The following is a 17,139-nucleotide window of genomic DNA, read 5'->3' as shown; positions in this document are numbered from 1 at the left end:
TCCACGTTCCGCCATCCACCCTCGGGGCGTGGATGAAATGAATGATGAAATGAAATGAATGAATCATTTCCAGGACTCCATCCCTTCTTTTCTGAGGCCTTATCCTCCTAAACTTGACTGTGCAGGCCTCCGTTTGCAAAGTCAAACTGTAGGGGAAAAAAAATGTATTATGGCTGCAAGATATTCTACGTGAGAAAATGTGCAATGAACGGCAAACGTTTCCAGCAGCAGAGCCAGTATTTCCTTATTTCCTGGACAATTTACTGAAAATCTTCCACCCCTGCTTTCACAGGTTGTGGGCATCTGCTGTGCCAAACTGTCTGCTGGTGAGAGAGAGAAATCAGCATATTCTGCCTGGCCCAGGGATAAAATGAGAAAAAAGAGAGGGAAATGTCCTTGACAAACGGTAGACACTGAGCTAAACCCGTCTAACCTGTCAGCAACCGGCTTTAAATGGAGGATGACCAGAGACAGTGAGAAAGTGGCTCGCTTAATTTTTCACCAGCTTATATATCACACCGGTTCTAATCCCCCAAACATCAAGAGCCCCCAAGTCCTTGGGTGACTGCTTCATACCAACACGGAAGCATGGAAATGGTACAACGCAGACCACTGTTCCTTTGACTCCTCCAGATGGAAAAGGTGCTGCTTTTAATATCATGCTTACTGGACATCCATCATATAAAGCACAGTGCGATCGTTGTAGGGCACAGAGAAAGAAAATATATTCTGTGGGGGTAGAGGAATGCAAGCAAGAATCTCAACAGACACGCAGTGAAGAAAACGGTCTTCTACTTCGTGTCAGAATCACGGTGGGACCTGGAGCACACGGATGTTTCTGGCTGGCCTTAAAAGAAAGGAACTCTTTCAAAGAGTGGCGACCTTAAACATCTTATCAGCCTTTGAAGTTATGCACAATGACATCCTCTGGTTCCTTGCCCAGGGCAGAGGTTTAAGCTTTAAGACTCCATTTACTTACGAAGAATTAAAGCAGTATTTTTACCACAGCACAAGGCAAAACAGCCCACTTTTTAAAAACAGCAAATGACAGGATGATGAGGTAGGGGAAAAACATCCTTTCCATGAGGCACCCCGCTGTGCTAAGGGCTCCAAGGGCTGTAAGTCTAACTTTGAGGGGTTCATCTCCTCTATTTTTAGTTTTCTGGGCTATTCAGATCAGTTTTGTGGGATTCCAGTTAAAGTCATAGAAGCAGAAATAGGATCTGATGCTTCCTCCCTCCCTCGAACCCATCCCGGGTCCGACCTGCCCTTCCTACCGACACCGCTGTGTCTCTGCAACCCTTCTTACCTGTGACAAAAATGGGTGCCCCCCGCTCTCTCCAACGTCACCAATGTCCCATTCAAGTGGGAATCCAAAGTGTGATATCAGCTTCCACAGAGGCATGAGGGGGGACCCTTGTATCCACTGCTGCCCCCACACAGCTCTGCAGTGCACCTAGACTCAAGTTTAGTCCTTATGGTGGGTCACGTCTATCTGGTCGACCACTTCATCCCTACAGACTGTGTTCCCAGCCAGCACGGTGCTGAGCATATAGTAAACTCTCGTGACGGGCTCACAGAACAGGAATCTACCTACTGCCACCCCCAGCATTCCTTCTTTCCTTTCTGCAAGACAGCTGCCTGTCTTGAGGTATACGCTATTTTTAGGGCCTCACCTGTGACTCAGTCTCAGACATCAAAACCTTCTCTTGCTGGAGCTGTTTGGTTGATTTGTTTTTGTTTTAATCTCATACTATGGCAAAAGTTCTTACATAAGACCCCAAAAAGCCGGGAGCCCAGAGATTCTGAGTCTCGTAATCCCCACTTAAGAAAAGGTAATACTCCTAAATGCCATCGTTTTCATGATTTAATGATCTCTGTATAACTAATTACTGAATGAGAGCCAAACACTTGAAGGAAAACAGAAGGAAATCTGTTGCCCTGAGATTTATCTTTCTTCTTCAAAGAACTGAGAGTTGCTTCTATAGAACACGATGTTAGGATAGGCCTTGGGCCAATCATTGTAAAGAGCATCTGAAAAAGCACTCAGAACTGTGTCTAGTTGTTCCGTGACGGATATCACTGTTTGTTTGCTTAAGTGAGGCTGTAAGGACTGTGGAAACGTTCTGGAAAAATATTAGCCAAACTCCAGTCCCTACCACCAAACACGAGCACGCAGTTCACACGTGTCACAACCACGCAGATCGTGTCTGACTTACAGGTATGAATAACGGACAGACAAGTTGAACCCCATTCACACGAACAAGTGGCTGTAGTTCACAATAGGAAAGTAAACACGGCCCTCAGTGGAAGTTAGCCTTTAATGCCAAGTTGTCTATGTACACAATAAAACAAGCTCTTTACGGGAGCCTGGAGGGCGTCTCCACGTGGGCTGTGGTGAATTCTCCTAACTGAAGGCGACAGACAGTAAGTCAACATGAAGGGCTCTCTCAAACACCCCACTTGGCACGCATTCACAGACGGCCTCTTCATCTGAAAATTTCCAAAAGACCGCGCCTGGCCCGGGGGGTTCCATGTGGCCCTCAGAGCAAAGAGGCCACACAGTTCCCCATTTTACACAGAGGGGACAATTTGCTAAAGAAGAACTATAAAGTAGTCCTTGTGGGTTAATAGAGTTAAAAGACCAGCCCAATGAAAGGAGCCCTTTGCCTAAACAATTTGCAAGTGAGAAAAGAATAAAGAAAGAAATCAAAACTCTGGAAGTGTAATCCCCAAATATACAACTTGTAATTTCTAATAAAGCAGGAAGGCCAAACTTGAGTCATTTAACAAAATGTTCAATACCCAATTAGGATCCACGGCCCTGAACAGCTCTCTCTGATTGCCCAGGAGATTAATTCTCCGGGCAGCAGGCCCCAAGGCTCCTTTCTAGCAAGTTCCACCACTCACTGGGAAGTCAAAGAAAATGACTGTCTAGGTTAGGTTTGAGGCTCACAACTTTTCAAGGGTTACTCAAATCTCAGAAATAAAGATTGGCAGATCAAGGGAAAAGCGCAGACATGACGGATTGGTTCATCAGAATCATGCAAATAAAGTCACTTTTTGCAGTTGTAAGGAATCAACTCAAGTCAGTTTTCCAGCACCCAAAAATACTCTTCACTTTAACCAATAAAAAGGCATATGAAATTCAAGCATGATAAAGACAAACAAAATAAAAACCAAAAAAATCCCAGTAATTCCCCTTAAGTGACTTTCTTCCTTTCCTTTAATTTTAAATTTTAATGTAGCAAGAGGAAAGAAAAAAAAAAAAAGTTGGGGCTTTGTCCATATTTTTGTTGTTGTTATTCATTTCTTTTGTTTACTTTTATCTTATTTTGATTTAAAAAAAAAAAAAAACTCAGGTCGGGGCACCTGGGTGGCTCAGTGGGTTGGGCCCCTGCCTTTGGCTCAGGTCATGATCTCAGGGTCCTGGGATGGAGCCCCGCATCAGGCTCTCTGCTCAGCAGGGAGCCTGGTTCCCCCTCGCTCTCTGCCTGCCTCTCTGCCTACTTGTGATCTCTCTCTGTCAAATAAATAAATAAAATCTTTTAAAAAAAAAAATCCTTAAAAAAAAAACAACAAACTTGGGTCATTTCTGTATACGGTATAAAATTCAAAATGTTCAAAAAACATCAAAACGTAATCTTATCACCCCTGTCACCAGCCACGCAATTCCACCCCTCAGCAGCAAAATGTAAACAAAAACAGAACAAATGAAAAACAGCAAATACTACCAAAGTGGGGGAGGGAGGGAGATATCAAATGCTTTTTGTCAACTCCCCACCTGGCGTTTTTCACTCAACCTACTTCCCTATTGTCATTCCCTATTGGTGGTACATTCAGAGCTGCCTTAATTGTACAAGTGAAAGTACATCTGTAGGATAAATTTCAAGAAATGGATTTGCTTGTCCGCTGATATATGCATTTTCTGCTTCAATTAATATGACCAGTGTGCTTTTCCTAGAGGCTGTATCAATTTATACTCCCACTGGCAATGCAGCTCCGTTTCTCCTCACCCTGGCTAACAGAGGACCATCGACCACAGCTGGCACTTGAACAAGGAGGGGGCTAGGGGTGCGGACATGACACGCCTCACCCCACACTGCGCTGAAAATCCGCGCAGAACTTCGGACTCCCTAAACCTTAACTATTACTCGCCTACTGTTGACCAGAAGCCTTAGCAGTAAGTCAGTTAACACAAACTTTGTATGTTCTACGTACCTTAGATTGTACTCTTACAACAAAGGAAGCTAAAGAAAAGAAAGTTGTATGAACCAAATCATAAGGAAGAGAAAATACATTTTCAGTACTATATTCTCCAAGAAAAACCCACATGTACATCGACCCACACTGTTCAAACCCACGTTTGTCAAGGGCCAACTATATTTTGAACGTCACCAATCCAACAGTTAAAAATGATCCTTAAAAGTTTTAGTTTATATTTCTCTTACTAGCCCTGAGGATATAAGCACCTTTCAGTATATTTAAGAGCCATTCATTTCCTTTTCTGTCAACTGCATCTTCCTCTCCTGGGTGATATTCTACCACTTTCTTTACCTTTATTAAAGGCAATCTCCCTAGTAAATAATAGCCAGACTGGTCTCTTAGTGTTTTATAGTGCCTTAAGCCTTCATAGAATTTTGCCTAATTTAATAATTCTAGTCTAATGATTTCCGTGTGCATGTGTTTACTGCATCAAAATGCCTTCCTAGATTGTAGAAAAGACTAGAAATATTCTCTTTTTTTAGTGGTGAATTTTTCATTTTCTCTTGACCTGGTCAGTTTTCACTGTACAACAAACAAATAAGGAATGCTGCAACTGTATTATTCTCTGCTGCTGTTTGGGGCAAAGCCTAGAGAAGCTTTGGCTCTCTGTGGACATCACCTGCGAATGAGCCTGGCATCTGTGGGTGGGCAGGATGTTCGGGTGGAGGGGGTTAGAGGAGGATGGACATGGCTCCCTACCCCAGGAAGCTTGGCACCCCTGCACAGGCCTCCCTACTGAAACATGCAGAGGGAGAATGAGTACACCAACTCCCAGGATGGGGCAGGGGAGGAGCCCCCCTGGGAGTTGGGGAGGAAGAGAAGAAGAGAGTTGCAAGCCACAAGGGCGGGTCAATTTTCAGCTATTGACAAGGAATGCTTCTGGGTTCAACCTAGGATTTTGATTCCCAAGTGGTCTCTGGTCCATCCTGGGGATGCGGTCTCTAGTTTGCCAGAAAGGGGTGTGGGGTGGAAAGTATCCATTGATTTGGGAAAAGAGACAGAAAGGAGCTAGAAAACCGGAAGACCTGCATTCTGGGCTATGTTGCGGAGCAACCAGGCAGGGGATCCAGAGCTGTGAGCGATGGGGCAAAAGGAGAAAGATGCCAACCCAATTAGAGCTGCCTCTGAGGGCCTGGCAGGCAGCCATCGGAACCTGGAGGGCAGGAAAAGGGCTCGGTGGACAAGGATTCAGTTATCAAAGCTGTGGTCTGGCGATCGTCGGCCAAGCTGCACCGGGCAGGGCTTAGATCCGGAACCTTTCCACCGTCACCGAAGGTCTTGACTATCCACAGGGCCAGAGCAGAGGATGAGTGGTGTTCATAAATCTGAGCTTACACCAGGCGCAAAAGGCACCGATTTCATCTTGTAATTTCGTTACCTCAACCTGTTCGTTTCCTTCAAGAGTAGTCCTTTCCATAAGAAGATGAAAAAAACTTGTCTCTCCACTCCTGTTCCTCCTGGAGGGCTAGTATGCACCCCGTTGAAAGCTCCTGAGAGAGTAACGTATGTGAAGGTGGTCTGGAAATTCCACGGCAGTCTCATGGAGCTCCTGCCCCAGACACAAGGGAGTGATGGTGTGACTCAGCAAGACACCCAAAAGGTGGCCCATTCCAAAGGACTCTAACCTCGCTTGGGGAGGCACTACCACGGGCTTCTACCAGCCCCTCTGCTGGGCAACAACCCCACTTCACCTGCTTTGCTGAGACAGGGCTCCCTGCACCAGGGTGGGGCAGGTGTGGAAGGCAGAGATCCCTCCCACCATAAGCCCTGGAAGGATGTCTCCGACATCACACAAAATGTGGCCCCACGTTGTGCAGGGAGTCAGGCACTAAAGCCAAAACAAGGCAAAACACAGGTGTAGACAAAATTGCTTTAAAAATTAAGAACTGCTTTAAAATAGAGTAACCTCATGGATGCAAAAGTTCACAGCACATAGTTGCTGATGGGACAGTGAAGATGGACATGAAGACTTGCTTCTGCTTCTCCAGGTAATTTCTATCAACGACCCATCTAGGCCAGGAACCTATGGTTAAAAGCTGCATGAAGGGGGCGCCTGGGTGGCTCAGTGGTTTAAGCCTCTGCCTTCGGCTCAGGTCATGATCTCAGGGTCCTGGGATCGAGCCCCGCATCGGGCTCTCTGCTCAGTGGGGAGCCTGTTTCTCCCTCTCTCTCTGCCTACCTCTCTGCCTACTTGTGACCTCTCTCTCTCTCTGTCAAATAAATAAATAAAATATTTAAAAAAAAAAAAAAAAGCTGCATGAAGTCTCTCCACCGTATACCAAGGGCAGGACAAGCAAACATGAGTGATTTGCAGGAAAAATGTAGTGTGACATCCGCAAACAGGATGCCCTGACCCGGCAAGGGACGCAGGACAGGAGCAGTGCTCACTCAAGCCAACAGGCAGACCAGCTGCAGGGACGGGCAGAGCCCATCTGCTGGGTGTCTGGGGACAGTCAGGCTCTGCTCTGCAGACAGGTCAAGGGTCAGCACAAGCCCCAGTTCCTGGGTTCTCAGCCAGGCAAATAAGGCAGGAGGCTTGGGCTCAGACGCAGGGTAGGGTAGGGATCTGGGGACGAATCTGGAGAATCAGTTTAAACACACACACACACACACACACACACACACACACACACACACACACACAAAACAGGAGTCAAGGTCAAAGTTAGACAAGGCAATAAGGATTCAGGGCTTGAGCTCGTCAAACACTGCTTCTGGTCAAGATTCATCCCAGGTCCTGCGGCAAGCCCCATCATCAGGTAAGGATGAGCCGGCCCAAGGGGGCGCAGTGAGGAGGGACGGTTACCTCTGGAGCCCAGGGGTACAGCAGAGCCAGACAGGTCATGGGTGAGGGAAGAAGCAGGAGAGGTGGCACCCTTCTGATGGAAAGTCAGGGTGACAAGGGGGCAAGACGGGCCGCTGCCTGATTTCATGACCTGCCTGAGATGCTTAGTGCATCTGGTACCTCCTTATCGCCACTGGAGCAGACTGAGGCCGCTCATAACACAGAGCTTCTCCCTATTTAATGCTTCATATTCTCTCTCGCCTTTTCTGGAAGGCACAGTGCTACCAAAAGGAGTAAGAAAAATGCAATTACAAGCTCACAGGACTGTGTTTTGTGATGCAATGTGTCAGAAGGTCTGCGAACACAGCATCTGGGCACAAAGGTCCTCTGAACGCCGAGGGGAGGGGGCCCGGACGGGAAAAGTTACTCCCTAGCTCTGGGATGGGGCAGCAACAGCTGGGGACACAGAGGAAGCTGTATGGGCTCAAACATGTACTTTGGGGAAGGAGGGAGTCTTCCAAAAACAGGGAAGGTCTGCCAGGGTGGTCCTCCTCGCACGAACCAATAATGAGCGTAGGCCTGGGGCTGGGAGGTGGTGGCCTCATGCAGCCCCTGACCACTGGGGAAGGGAAATGGGGACCCCCTCCCATAGCCAGTCTTGACTAGAGGCAAGAAGGTGAGCCCCAAGTTACCTATACAACTCAATCCTGGTACAGACTTTCAGGACAGCAGAAATCCAGCCCTGGAGCACTTGCTTTGTGAATGGTGGCACAGGCTGTCCCCAGTTTTAGAAGTGACACCAGAGCCGGTTTACAAGTCCGAGTCTCATTGCTTTAGAATGACCTATAGCTATGGACCCAAAATTACATTACCCAGCAAGTATTACCTGCTTTCAAGTGATTTACTTTTTGCTATCTCCGAAGATATTCAAAAGAAAAATAAAACTAGCTACGTCACTCACTGAATGTGTGCTGGGAGCCAGTGACTGAAACAAATGCTTCACACACACACCAGCTTGGCTCTCAGAGGACACCACCAACCTTCTCAAGATCACACAGCCATCAGTAGACAGGCCACCTTCAGAACACAGGTCTCCCCCTCCCAGCTCTGCTCTGAGGCCTCCACACAGAGCTGCAGTTCAGAAACTTCCAACAGAGGTGCTCCAGGTCATGTAAAACCTGTAACAGTCGCCATGCCCTACATCCAGACCAACCAAAGAGGATGCTGGCGGTGAATGACAGAGAAGGGGTCTAGTTTTCTGACTGAAAACCAGCACTTGGTGGACCAGCCAGCGGGACAGGAGGTAGGTAGGGCCCCACGGAGATGTCTGGGAAGGCGGAGTGGCTCAAGTGGAAGGTGAGGATCTGTGGAGGCTTGGGAGAAGAAGGAAGGTGAGATGTCGTGGCTGGTAGGCGTCCCTGAGAACTGGCTTCCACAACGAGGGGGTGACGCTTCCCAGAGGCCTCAAGTAACCTTGACAGCTTTGGAGCTCCTTCAGGGGTCATGTGACTTTCACAGCTCTCGGAGATGCATGAGGTATCCCTGAGGCAGTCCTGTGAGACCAATGTGAGGTACTGACAAGGAATTCCACCGGACTTCCCTCTGGAGGAGATCACTTCCTGTTTGGGGGAGCATCCAGGAAGGAGGGGTGGTGGATGCAAACCCCTGAGGGTAACCCCAGACGGTCAGCAGGGGAAGAAGAACACCACATCAGAGGGCAAGAGGGGCCAGAGCAGAGTATGGCGGTGTGCAGGTGCGAGATACATTCCGAGATCAGGAAGTGGAGTCATCCGGTGGCCGGGAGGCTCTCAGGGGCAAGTACAAGGGGCAGCAAGGGCAGAAAATGGGATGCCATTACAGATGGAAGAAATTAAAGTGGTCAGGCTTTCCAGAACATGAATTTAGAAGCAAACAGCAGAGGAGGGGATCGTCCCAAAATACTTGCAGGAGAGTTGTCCGAGATGGTGGACAGTGGCATTTGCAAGAAAGGCTGGCTATTACTATTACTGTGGCTCTGGTTGGTTTGGTGTGATCCTGTCACAAGGCTTGGAAGGGAGGAACGTGTGTGTGTGTGTGTGTGTGTGTGTGTGTGTGTGTAAGTGTGTGTAGAGGTTCCCACACAATGAATGTGATATTCATTCACAATCACATCAAAAGGACAAGATTTCTTTTGTCTCCTGGACCCCTCTCTGTAGAGACTCCACTTGCCTTCCTTGACCATTGTATCTATGAGTAGGAGTTGAACATTTTCCCAATCAGCTATTTCAGGAAAACTCCTCCTAAACAAAGATCACTATCTTGCTGCCACACCACCAATTCTTGGTAAAATTACCCAAGTCATATTCCTAGAAAGAGAGTCAGTTATCAACAGACTTTGAGCATCAGCGCCATTCGGAGCATCCTGTTGGTATGCGGAAAGAAAACAGATTTGCTCATATTTGCCCCCAAAGGCACGTCTATTCTTGGATCCATACAGAAAATAGGCACGGGCAGACTTGGACATGGTGCGAAAGTGTTTTGGTAAGATTTACCCCAAAGGAGGAGGGTCAAGAGGAATTCAGAAAGTACACTAATACCAAAAAGTATATAATTGGCAAATTTTGTAAGGGTGCAAGCAAAGCATGCCATGTATTTTTAGGCAACATACGAAAGTTTACCTCCACGTGGTCATCTGCATGGTTTTTCTGTCTCTCCTCACTGACCCACTATCATTTACCCAGCTACCCTATACACACAAGGAACACCATGCTGTCCCAGAAATTTTCTGCCTTTACCGTTTTATAGAACACTTCTGCCCTCACATATGCCTTCAAAGCGTTACCACGAGGACATTACACAAACCTTGATGCTGTCAAAACCACGTTCAATTAAACTAATAGAGGATGTTCCATTTCAAACATGCCCATGGTACATCCTGGTGAGGCAGTATCAAAAGAAAATGAATTTGGACCACTTTTCAATGATGACATCTGCATTACCACAGAGATTCACCTATCAAACTAATTTAGGTTTAGAGCCAAAATCAACACTGCTGTCAGAGAGCTGATTTCTATTCATTTAAAAACTTCCAGGCTAAAGAGTGATCGGGAGAATTTTAATGTCATAGGAAAATGGAGACATAGGAGAATGCACATAGCTGGCAAGTGTTTACTGACCATCCAGGGTAAGGTTCCATCCCACGCATGGAGGAGATTCCGAGACACAACCTCCGTCCTACAGGGGCATACATCTTATCTGCAAAGACACCGACAATGAGGAGGAGGATGACAGCGATCACTGGTGAATTACTATACACCATTTACTATCCTACATGCCTCGCTAAATTAATCTTCCCCAGGTACTATTATTAATTGGTTCATTTTACAGGTAAGTATATTGAGGCACATTAAGCGATAAATATACGAATCGTACTTCTCATAGATGGGCTTCAAATTATTTTAATGGTCTATCTCATTGGATTCTCAGAACCACAGAGAGGCAGGCAGTATCTTAAGCATCTCATAGCCACAGAAAGTGGGAATGGCAGCATGAGTAGAAGGTGGCTTTTGTGGCTACTAATCTGCTACTTTTATAAAGAGAAGACACTAAAGGGCAGTCATGTGGGACCCAAATGAGGAGCTAACAAGGAATTTTACTGACTTCACTCAGGAGGGGTTCACTTCTGAGTAGCATCCAGGAAGCCGGGGAGGGTAGGCAGGCTGTGTTCTGAGGGGCGGCAGGGGCAGGGGAACACCATGTCAGAGGGCAAGAGGAGCCAGAGCAGAGTATGGAGAGTGGGGAGGAAGGAGGAGGATTTGGAGATCAGGATGCAGACCTGCTTGGCGCAATGGCCACTGCAGGTTGGTACAATGGCAGGAAATGAAGTGCCACCATGGATTCAGTATGAAAGGACTGAAGAAATTAAAAATGGTCAGTCTTTCCAGAAGGTGAATTTAGAGTGAGGGAGAGTAGAAAAAAATAACCATTTAGGAGAAAGGCAGGATGATTGTGATTGCATGTATTATAGAACAAATTATTGTATATTCTAAATTATAATTGTTCTAAATTACAAATAAATATAGGACAAAATACAAAAATAAATAGACTCGACTCTCCAAATTGAAGGGCTTTAATGCAGACTGAAAAAGAACCCAGAGGATCTCTACAAAAATATCTACAATTCAAATCTTGTCTCTGGATCGTTTTTAACTTCATCCCTTTTTTATGGCTAATCCTTGGGTTGACTCGCATGCTCTCACTCCTCGCTAAAAAGCAAAAGCTACATATCATCATCATTAATAATGAATGGAAAGGACTCAGGTTCCTGCACTTGACAGGAAAAGCATAAAGACAGAACAAGCTCTGGAAGTACAGTTGAAGGTGATAATGATTCATCGCAGTTAAATGTCCCCAAAATCCCTCCCTGGAAAACCTTCCCCAACCCTACCTATTGTGCACTGAACTGTGTCCCCCCAAGTCCTAACTCCTGGACCCTCACAATGTGACCTGATTCAGAAAAGGAGGATCTCACAGAAGCAATTAGTTAAGACGAGGTTATCCCGGGGTAAGGTGGGTCCTAAATCCAGTATGACTGGGGTCCTTATAAGAAGACGAGAAACGCACCTAGAGACGCAGATAGGGACACACACGGGGAAAGCACGTGGTGTTTGAGGCAGACACTGGGGCTCTGCTGGCCACACCAGAATGAGGAGAAAAGCACAGAACAGAATCTGCCCCAGAGCCTTCGGTCTGCATGGCCCTGCCAACACCTGGATGTGGGATTTCTAACCTCCTGAACATGTAAGAGAATACGTTTCTGTTGCTTTGGAGCCTAGCTGTAGGACACTAAAACACTGATTCTTCTTCAGTCCTTGAGAGGTATCACAGCCAAGGGAAAACCAGTTGTGTCCGGGGCTTGGGAGACTTGACTTCTAGGCTCCATTCTGCAAAAGCCTCCCAGGCGAATCTCCCCTTCAAAGACCTTCATCTTTCAAAGGAAGTATTGGGGCTGGATGAGCCATTGGTCTGCTCTTAGGTTTGAAACGCCAATCCTATTACATTTATTGCCCAGAAAATCAGCTACTCCATATCCACTGAGAGTGACAGGGTATCATGGGCCTGACACAAGGTAAACACTTCCAAATTCAAGAAACCCCTGATCACCCGTGGAAGCTAAGGAGAAAATGAAAAGAAAGAATAATTAGTGGTGGTGGCTGCATTTACCATATGCCACATAATCATTCCATCTTCTGTCAATTCTGGCCTCCAGCCCTCATGCCATAGCGAGTTAATACAAAGAGACGCTGGGAGCTGCCAGACGCAGAAAATTAATACATGGGACGCACGGAGGATCTCTGCAACCTACACTTCATTTCCCGAACCTGCCCGTGTCAAGGTCATTTCACCCCAGAAATGCGAAACCCACTGCGTGGGAGAAGAAAGAAAAGAAAAGGCTGGCATTGAAATGGTCCCCCAAGCTTCACCCCCGGAAGACAACGTACTTTTCATCTCACATAATTCCTGCTTGGCGGGCTCTTCAGAACGGCGAGAAACTAATGATTAGTAAAACAAACCCGCTAGTAAAGACCAACAAGAAATTCCCGTAAAAACCTCACGCGTACCCTCTATTCTGTGTTACCTTTCTTTCAAGAGGAAATTATGGCTGCCAAATTGCACCCTTTCATTACTGTCACAGACTCTTTTTAAGAACGGCTAATCAGAGAAGCCTACAGAGGTATTTAATCAGATTTTTTTCTTCAAATGACCTAATGTTTTGGTATGAAACTGCTGCCAGCTCATGCTGGGTAGAAATTTAGCACTGTCAGCATTTAATTATTATTTTATCGCGGATTTCTTTACTTTCCTACAGGGAAGAAATAACTTAAATTTTTTTTAAATGCAACAAATGCTTAGCTTCTAAAATCGCAATACACTGCCCTCATTATTTTGCATTGTCAAAAATTACTAGTTCAGGACATGGGACCTATCACAGAAATGCACTTATAAGTTAATAAGTGGTACCCCTATCACTAGCTTCACTCTTCCAGAACACTGAAACCATGGGGGGAAAATAATGTCCACCGTACTGGTTTTGGGAGACAAAACTACTTGTGACCCATGTGTGCATGTGTGTGTGTGCGTGTGTGTGTGTGACAGCAGCTTTGCATTCCAAATGACACCCCCTGCCCCATGATACCTGAGTGAAGCCCGTGGCTTTGTCTTCCCGCATCTTCCCCCTCCTCCTTGTCACTTTGCCTTTTTCCTCCTCTAAGGGGGCAACAGGAGAGCAAAGAGGAGGAAAGGAGGAGAAATGGAAGGGAGAGAAGACAGGTGTGCGTGTGAGATCCGGCTCCCAACACAGCTGACCCAAGGCTACAGGTACAAAAGCCAAGTCAGGCGCTGCAAGGGAAAGACATCTGGGCGGGTCCTCATTTCTTCCACATCATTTGTCTCAAGTCCCTTCTTAGAAAAATAGCCATTTCGTCACACACACCACAAAAGCCCCTCTTCACGGGCATCACTTCCCCTTTAACCAGTTTCTTTTACTTGCTTTGGAAATGGGTTCTCTCTAAGAGCTGGGGATGCTTGGGGCATCAGCGCTTTCCTGGGCACCTACTGCAAGTGGGCGATTGTGCTGACTATGAAGGTGCATTATGGTATAACTCTGGGTTCAGAGGGGTCCCTGAGGAAGAGTCACGTGCAGGAAGAAGGCTAGTCCTTCATCAGAGCACAGAACAACTCACGAGTGGCAGGGATAAGAAAGGTTACACTGATTCCCATTTACCAGCTCTGCAACGTGTCTTGTGCCACCAACACCACTGATTCCAAAGCAGAACTTTAGACTTTGCCCCCAGATCTGTCTTCCCACTCCCCTCCATTTCCCTCATCTAAATAAATGCCACCTCCTAGATGTCAGCATCCCAGCACCTCCCTGTCCCCCCGACTTCTATTCCAACCCACCAGAAAGTTCTCTTCATCTTCTCTACTTCAGAGCTTTACCTTGTTCTGGTCCAGGGACATCAACTGCCTGCTGTCAATGACTGCCCGGCACATGACAGCAAAAGTGATGTTCTCAACAGAAACCTGAACGCGTGAAATCATGGCAGCGACAGTAAGCCCAGCCTCCTCCGACAGCAACCTGCCCCTGACTACCTCCTGGACCTCCACCCAGGCCACACATTCCCACACATTCTGTTCAGATCCCACAGAGGAGCCAAGGCTCCCTCCAACAGCCTCAGGGTCTTTGCACATGCTGTGTCCACAGCCTGGAAGCTCTTTCTTCCCTCCTCTGCATAATGAAGCTCCTTCTGGATTTTTAAGACTCTTTGCAAAGGTCACCTCCTTAGAGCTGGCCTCTAACATTTGTATCCCTCATTGTTTCTTATCACAATTTGCAACTGCTTCACTTGCTTACTTGTTAATTACAAATGAATTCCTTTCTGGTCAGGCCTCGTCTGTCCTTGTTACTGCTATAACACCAGCAACAAGCAGAAGCCTGGCACAAATCAGAGATCCAGTATTTTTTTTTAATGAATGAATCAAGTATTTCCTATTCATTTCCCAATACAGCATATGTAACAGAAAGAAACTCTAATACATCTTTTAAGTAAGCTCTACACCCAAAGTGGGGCTAGAAGTCACAACTCCAAGCTCAAGAGTCACATGCTCTACCAACTGAGCCTGCCAGGTGCCCCAGAAACTCCTATTTAGTTACATATAGATCAAGGATGGGTTAGCCCCAATTTTTTTTCAAATTCCAAGTATAAATTCACATTGTTTTTAACATATTACTTTCAGTGTACAACAAAATGATTTTTTGATATTTGTATATATTGTGAAATGATCACCACAAGAAGTCTAGCTAACATCTATCATCACACATGGGGCACCTGGGTGGCTCAGTGGGTTAAGCCGCTGCCTTCGGCTCAGGTCATGATCTCAGGGTCCTGGGATTGAGCCCCACATCGGGCTCTCTGCTCAGAGGAGAGCCTGCTTCCCCCTCTTTCTCGACCTGCCTCTCTGCCTACCTGTGATTTCTTTCTCTGTGTGTCAAATAAATAAAATCTTTACACTTGATCTTAGCCAAAAGGCCAAGAAGTGATCAAATAAATAAAATCTTTAAAAAAAAAATCCATCATCAAACAGTTACAAATTTTTTTCTTCTGATGAGAACTTTTAAGATCTACTCTTTTAGAAACTTTTTCTTTAAAAAAGATTTATTTATCCATGGAGGTGGGGAAAGAGGGAAAGAATCCCCAAGTAGACTCCCCGCTGAGCACAGAATCCCATGCCGGCCTCAATCTCAAGACCCAGGAAATCACGACCTAAGCCCAATGGAGTCCTGCGCTCAACTGACTGAGCTACCCAGGCACCTCTCTCTTAGCAACTTTTTTTTTTTTAAGATTTTATTTATCTATTTATTTGACAGAGAGACAGAGAGAGACAGTGAGAGAGGGAACATAAGGAGGGGAAGTGGGAGAGGGAGAAGCAGGCTTTGCGCTTAGCAGGGAGCCCGATGTGGGGCTTGATCCCAGGATGCAGGGATCATGACCCTAGGCAGATGCCTAATGACTTAGCCGCCCATGCACCCCTATTAGCAACTCTCAAATGTGCAATACATGTTTTTAGCCCTTTCTTAGATAACCTTCAAATTGAGTCATATATTAGTTATATTAGTCTTTTTTTTTTTTTTCATTACCTACAGCCTGATCACCCCTTGACAGCAGAGGGGCAAAGAGATAGAGAAAAGGAATGGACGTTACTCTCAGCGGCCCGACAGGATGGAAGTGGCAGAAGGATACAGTGATCCGAGGTGAGCAGGCCAGGACAAGGCTTCCGACCCAGACCTCAGCCCGGCTCAGTCACCCCTGCAGCTGTTGCCCGCCTTCTAGTGCTATCTCCAAAAGGAGGGGCTAGTTCCTCCAAGAGGAGGCTGTGTTCTGACACTGAGCACTGTACAGGGAGCCAGCTTGAGAGGTATGGCTATTACAGCCGTCTCTCTAGACACAAGGTCAACGTAGCTGTGCTGCCAGAAAACCTTGGTGGTTACAAATCAACTCAACATGGATTTGTTGAAGCCAGACACTGCTCTCTTCAACAGAGATCTAGAACTAAGATTTAAAAAAAAAAAAATACAAAACAAAAAACCAGTTCCTGCATTTAAGGAATTGACAGGCCACAGCGGGGGGCAGTTGTCTCTACGTACATGGTCTCACATCCATGCCCACAAAACAGCGCGCTCATTGGTAAACTGATAGGAACTGAGGTTGCTGCTGAGAAGCCTCAGCACAATAGGGGCCCAGAAACGTCTGCAATCCGGTCTCTCACGGAACTCCTTCCCCTCACTAGCCGGGAGCTACAGACAGCAACAAGGGCCTAGCGGGAATGAGAGTCCTTCCGTCACAAGCTGAGCTCACACGGTGCTCTGGCAGGGCTGCCTCACCTGGCCGCAGGTAAACCTTAAGGCACAGTGTCCCTCCCATGACTGCCTGGGGCTCATCTCATTTTCTCTACTTTGGTGCATCAGTTTTACAAGGGGTTGGGCTGAGCTCAAGCCTGCGCTATCCCCTGCAGCACAGCCTAGGTGGTCTTCAGTCTCCTTCCCATTTCCCAGATGACCCTACGGGCCTGGGGCCGTGGAGGGGCTGCTGCCTCCGGTTGGTCAGTTGTGCAGCCAGGGAGCAGCTGAGCAGGACGGACACCCAGCTGAGTGGGTCCCGGGTTCAGCTGACTTCATTCACAAACCCAGAAGCCTCAGCACAATAAAAGCAACCATTTCGAGAAACTGCCAGTGGTGGCAAGACTTCATCTACACAGAATAGCTAGAATGATCCAGAAATGCAAACGAGACCTCTGGACCTCTAAGCCTGAGCACTCAGCACCTGCCCTGTCTGTCCCCTTGAAGTTTTGCTCAGAACCTGTTGACTTTCTTTGAACTTAATTCTGATTAGTTGTGTCCACTGCTTTCTTCGCCTCTAGCCAGGCTGAACAGTAAATGAAAACTAAATCCTGGAGGGAGACAGTGACTGCAATGAAAAGTAATAGACTGGGGCGGGCAGGGGAGGGGGGGAGGATTTTTTTTTTTTTTTTTTTTTTTTTTTTTTGGTAAT

The 17,139-nt window shown here is 46.7% G+C and overlaps 1 protein-coding gene across 3 annotated transcripts in view; it reads right to left on the bottom strand.

Moving 5' to 3' along the window:
• Positions 1-17,139, bottom strand: part of FOXN3 (forkhead box N3) — a 398,885-nt gene that overhangs the window by 336,607 nt on the left and 45,139 nt on the right. The gene's annotated exons all lie outside the window — the stretch shown is intronic.

Source organism: Meles meles, chromosome 6, assembly GCF_922984935.1.
Source record: "Meles meles chromosome 6, mMelMel3.1 paternal haplotype, whole genome shotgun sequence".
Lineage (NCBI taxonomy): Eukaryota > Metazoa > Chordata > Mammalia > Carnivora > Mustelidae > Meles > Meles meles.
The sequence above is the reverse complement of the archived record's forward strand: the minus strand, read 5'-3'. Positions and strand labels throughout refer to the sequence as shown.